Here is a 5,945-nt window from a genome sequence, read left to right as displayed (position 1 = left end):
TATAAGTTTAGGTATTCAATGCGTACCTACATTTGATATTGACATCAGCTTGCCAGGTCACTGGCTTCAACTCCAGGGATACTGTTCCATTTAATTTACCTAGCCTTTTCACATGCAGAATCATTTATTATTTTCCTGTACATTATTATGGGTCATACAATAGTCCATGTAGAATCTTGGTATAGATAGATAGCAGACCAGGAGGTAATTATCTCATCTAATTCAATTTATTTACAAAAGTGTCCATTTCAGTGAGTACTAGTCTATTTCCAAAACATTTACAATGCAGAACATACAAATGTAATGTAATGAGGGCTTCTACAAGTTCTATAAACATGCATTTATTCATAATAAAAAATGGTGTGAGTAAAAGTGCTTATACAAGGGTGACCTCATTTATACAAATATTTACACCAATAGAAAAGAATATGATCTATGACAAAACAGGCGTAAAAATGTTATTAAAAATATTTCCAGCAAACCGTTAATGTTTTGGTCTAAATGAAAAGTGTATAAGTTGGACCTTTCTCAGTACAACAAAATTTGATAAAAGCCCCCTCATCCCTAGTTAGATAATGGTTGTCTCATTGCATGTTATGCAGCATGAATGCTATGGAGAGCCAGTGTTAATCATTCTGATGGTTAGCTTTCACAAAAACAGTGGAATTACTTGAACATAATTAGCCTTGGGGTGTTTGCACTGTACTGATTTCCAACTATGTTTTCACAAATATACATATATTTTTACATGATTACGAATAAATAATGTGCAGTGTGAGCTTACCATGTGATCTCCAACGAGACATGGATTATGTTTTTTGAAGTGGTATACTACTAGAATAACCACTACTAAATATCTTGCTACAAAACTTTCATAGCAAGACTATTGATACAAAAAATATTATGAAAGTGTGTCTATAAAGGAAAGTATGGGATTAATGCACTTTACTCCACATTTAAGTATGTTGTCCATATATATAATCTTCAAGGTATGTAGATAAAGAGTTGATAGTAGCATAACTATATGTATCTATTGATACTTACCTTGACAATGTTTTGTTACAATATTTTTGTAGCTTGATATGTTTGTAGCTGATATTCTGACATACAAGTGTGGATGAGCAGAGCTACACAGGGAACGACAAGTGGGTTTATGTAAATGGTCAGTGATCCCAGGTGCCATTAATTTAATTATTAGAAAAGGCCTCCTTCAAAGGATGAGATATTTTTATTTTAGGTCCTTTCGGAAATGTTGAAAGGTATTTGATGACATGATGGTCGCATATTTTTTGAACCGTTGAGTATAAATAAAATGTGTTAGGTCTTAAGCTAAGGCTCTAATTACTGAAAACTGGGGTCAACAGTATGCAACAATTTTAACCCTCCCACCCCAACGTAAGATGTAGTAGTGGGTAACTTTTGTGTTTTTAGTAGAATGCCGCAAAAGGATGTCTTGAGATCTGGTTAGGTCTTTGTCCATTTTCCTTGCGTCCTCCTCTCAATGAACTGATGGTTCTTCTATATCTAATACAAAGATATATCTGCTGGAAGCACCTAAGGTATTGATTGATTATAGATGAACAAAAAAGTGAATGGCCTTGGTGCTTTGTATGTGGTGTTTGTGTACATCGTTGATCATTCATCTTTTGACAAAGAAACACCACATTATGTTGCCTCTCTGAAGTTGTCTTTCAACTGTAAGTATAAGGCTACACAAAAACAATATCCAAACTAAAACATTTACTACATTGAAACATTTAAGTTGCCACCACTCACTTTGTAGCTGTTCTAAGATGTCATCACAAATCCTTGGGAATAAAATTAGTTGACCAGTGGGAACAGCATGGAACATCAGAAAGTAAACAGTAAGGAACTGTATCACACCATAGGGCCCAATTATAAGTCGGGCAGAGTGGTATTGCTGTATGGAGTTTTAATCTGCATTATCACAGATCTCGGTGAAGGAACACTGGACCAGATTTTACCAGCAGGAAAATCCAGCTAAATAAACTGGTTGCGGCTTGGGCTTCAGTAGCAATCAAGTCACTGTCAGTCTTAGTAAAACCCTGAGCATTTTTTAAGCACAGACTGTACTGTCCCAATCCCTTACCCTAAGTCCATCCAGCACATGACACCCAGCTCACATTTACCATCTGTTCCGAGCTGGTGGTAAATATGAGCATTAATTATCTCAGACAAGAAACAAATTTCAAAATTCCACCTAGTGAACCAGGTCCACAAAGTATTCCCTAATACCAAATTAATTCACTTATATTTGCACAGTACTGGTGGGGTGTTACCAGATGGTAACATTCATTTTGTGGTCACCCCACCCTGCAACTCATAATCAGAGCCTTAAAATAAATTGACTACGCTGTGTAAAAATGCTCAAAACCAAATCTGAAGTTGTAGAATCCTCGTTTGAGATTCCTAACATTACCCTTTTTCCAGATTTCTTATATTGTGAAGCTGAGCCCAGTGTCAGAAAAGATGCACTTCAATAGCGATGACATTAGTTTCCCATCCTGCCTTTGTTTCACTACATAAAAATTTAGTTATTGAAAGGAACCCTGCATCAGCCCCATGTAGAAAGAACCCACATCGTATAATGCATTTATTGGCAACTTGATGAGCTTGAATTTTCCAACTGCGAAATTTTTTAGAAAGCAAAGCTTTTCCTTTACGGAAAATACCAAGGGTAGGCATTTCATCAATATATATAACAACCTCAATCAATGCTAATATACATTTAAAAAAGACTTACATACGTTTTGCAAGTTTTGTTGACAAAATTGAAAATTAATAACAAGGTTTATAAAAAATATATTACAAATATAGTTTTAGATTTTTCCATGAGTAAACCCATCTTGCTAAAATGAACATAAAACATTCTAAGATGGCCAACATGTTTACATACACTGATGCTTTGAACCTTCCTATCTCCTTTTGTATAATCAATAATCCCTTGAAATTTCTTATACTAGGATCCGGTTAAACACCCAGGTTTTTTTGGTAATAATATGAATCTTGAAGTTCAATTTGATAAAGTTTACACAGGCGTGTTATTGAACAATCACCTTAAATATGTCAGTATTATAATTTATTTACCTCTGAATTTGATATCTTTAAACACAATGTCATAAAATGTCATTGAAGAGATATATTTCATCACATTAGCTTCATAGTGAATTTGTTGTCTTCATTTTCAAGTTCATTAATTGGAGGGTACGGCTGTCTTGGAACATATTCGATTTTTGCTCTGTGTTTAATGTTCCCTTTGCTCAGGCTCAAAAAGAAGATGAAAACAAAGCAGATGGTGACCGCAGTGAGAAAAGGGAGGAATCCCATTCCCAAGACCACGGCCAGTACCCATATGTCCATGGTAATTGATTTCCGTTCGACATTTGGAGCTCTACTACTTGGCCAGGAGCCGACAGGTGGTAATGTGATAGTGGTGAGAGGGATGGAGCTCCGACTGCTAACTTGAAGCTCTGCCAGGAGTGTATCATTCCCAGCTGCATTTTGTGCAATGCAGATATAGATACCACTGTCCTGGGCATGGGCATTGTGGATTTTAAGTGTTCCATCCGCCAGCACACTAATCCGCCCATTGGTATTTGTATCCAAGAGGTAATTCTGAGGTGAGAGCCAAGAGATTTTAGGTGAGGGATTTCCTTCTCCGTTACAGATAAAGGATATCTGCTCACCTTGGTCAACACTCATTTGCTGGAGGAATTTATTTCGGATCACAGGTTTCTGGCATATGAAGTGATCAGGAGAAATCTCTTCTGGAAAGTCCTTGAATGCTGTCCCTTCCACAGTAGCTGGGGTTGCACAAACAGGATTTTGGCCATCGAAGTTGATGCTATCCCTCCTATAGATTAACCATAGCAATCTGCAGTCACATGATAGAGGATTCCCATCCAGCCGCAAGGTCTTTAGGGTCTCTAGTGAATGGAAAACCTCTTCTTCCAGGGTTGTCAAGAGGTTCTTGGAGACATTCAGGAGGCACAAGTTGCTCAGACCTTGGAAGGCCTTTGTTTCAATGGATACTAGTTTCCCACCAGACAGGTGGAATTCTTGGAGATGTTCTAAGTCACATAATTTTCTGCTACGGATCACGGAGATTGGGTTGTAGGACAGGTCTAGGTGTGTGAGGTAGATCAGATGTTTCAAAGCATCATAGGGTATACTACTTAGATTGCATCTAGTGAGGGTCAAGGAAGTGAGATTGACACCAAAAAGACTATTGGGCTCTAAAGTGTCAAGAAAAGGCCACTGGTCTATTTCCAAGACTTTCAGGTGATTTAGCCTTTTAAAAGAATAATTATGGATAATGCTGATATTTAGCTTTCTGAACCTAAATACGATCAGGTGATGGAGATGGGATAGAGCGTGAGCTGGGACACTTGACAAGTTGCACTTTTCCAAGGTCAGCTGCTGCAAGTTATGAAGACTAACAAAGGCCAGATGTGACACGAAAACCAGTTGATTGTCCCCAGCTTCTAAATTCCTCAGATTAAAAAGGTCCTTAAATGAGTGGTCAAGAAGGATGACAATATCATTGTCACTGATGTCAAGGAATGTGAGGTTCGGAAGGCCACTGAATACACCGGCCGGAACGAGTTTAAGTTGGTTATTTTTCAGATTCAGTGTCATGAGGTTCTGGAGGTATCTGAATGTTCCAGGTTCAATCTTGGAAATTATGTTCATGCTCAAATCCAACTCTTGTAATGCTTTGAGGTGTGAAAACAAGCCCTGGTTGAGGGATTTGATCCTGTTTTTGCTCAGGTCCAGGAACTGGGATTCTGGTGGGATTTTATCAGGGACAGAGGTAAGCTGCCTGTGACTGCACAATACCGTACTGTCTTGTGAAGAACATTCACACACAGGTGGACAGCTCCAGCTCAACCCTGTGAGAACAGCTTCTAATGCAAGGAAGAGAAGAGGCTGCCAACCTGGACGACCAGAAGGAAAGCAGAGCATCACCCCAGCAGTCATCTTAACTTTACTCTGAAAAAGAAAACAGGTTATGCAGATTACACAGGGTCTTCATAATCAACTATGTTCAAGCATTAAACACTGAGCATGTTAAGCTCACCTTCACTACGATCACTCCCTCCCTGGAAGCTATGCTTGTACTTCTGCACACAGGCACACTAGTATCTACATAAATACACTATATGCACGATTGGTTTCTGCAAGGGCAGCTCCTGTGTCGCCTCTTGCCCTTCAGTGATCTCACTGTTGGCATTTGTAGAAACATTGTCTGTCACCTGTACCTCTGCACACAACATACATCAGGTCTGTGCCTTTGTAAGTGGTGCAGGTACTCGAGGGGAAAATAAAGAGAGCAAAAGAAACCCTTTGCCTGGTGAATGTGTTACCCTCACAAAAAGAACAATTGATGGACAGAATGCAAAACAATGTCATACATTCACCCCAGACAGAGATCTGGGCCTGAATCCATCGTTTTTTTTGCTCACCATGCCATTCTAGTTTGGATCCAGCCATATGCAAATCAGTCTTGACCCTGTGCCCAATGGGAACAGTCCAGCCCGAACTGCCAGGCCAGGTCCTCCCTGGACTGGAAACAAGCATCCTATGACCAGTTTCGGGCTTTCAGACCTCATCAGCCAGGATAGCTTGATTCCAGTGGCATGTGTTACTCTCTCCTGGTCATAACTGGTAAGTAGAGTTAATGTCTTTCCTTATAGGATGTTGAGCCTTTACCACCATGCGGTGGCATGCTTCACCATAGGGCCTGCTCCTCACTCATGTCAATGGACTTTGAGACAAGGGGGCTCAATCTCTTTGCTCAATCTCTTTGAGGGAGTACTTAAAGCTGGAAAGATTTTGTAGATGAACACTATCACTAAGGAAAACTGTGTAGAGCATGAGTGGCAAAAAGAAGGGAAAAGGTTGGTGATGAAATTACCTAGAGA

At 39.3% G+C, this 5,945-nt stretch overlaps 1 pseudogene; it reads right to left on the bottom strand.

The window, feature by feature from the left end:
• Positions 1-1,855: 1,855 nt before the first annotated feature.
• On the bottom strand, positions 1,856-5,001 carry LOC147673719 (leucine-rich repeat and immunoglobulin-like domain-containing nogo receptor-interacting protein 1 pseudogene; annotated as a pseudogene).
• Positions 5,002-5,945: the final 944 nt, after the last annotated feature.

The sequence above is a fragment of the Lissotriton vulgaris genome, chromosome 12 (genome assembly GCF_964263255.1).
Source record: "Lissotriton vulgaris chromosome 12, aLisVul1.2, whole genome shotgun sequence".
NCBI classification, from domain to species: domain Eukaryota; kingdom Metazoa; phylum Chordata; class Amphibia; order Caudata; family Salamandridae; genus Lissotriton; species Lissotriton vulgaris.
Note: the sequence above shows the minus strand (reverse complement) of the source record. Positions and strands in the feature narration are given on the sequence as shown.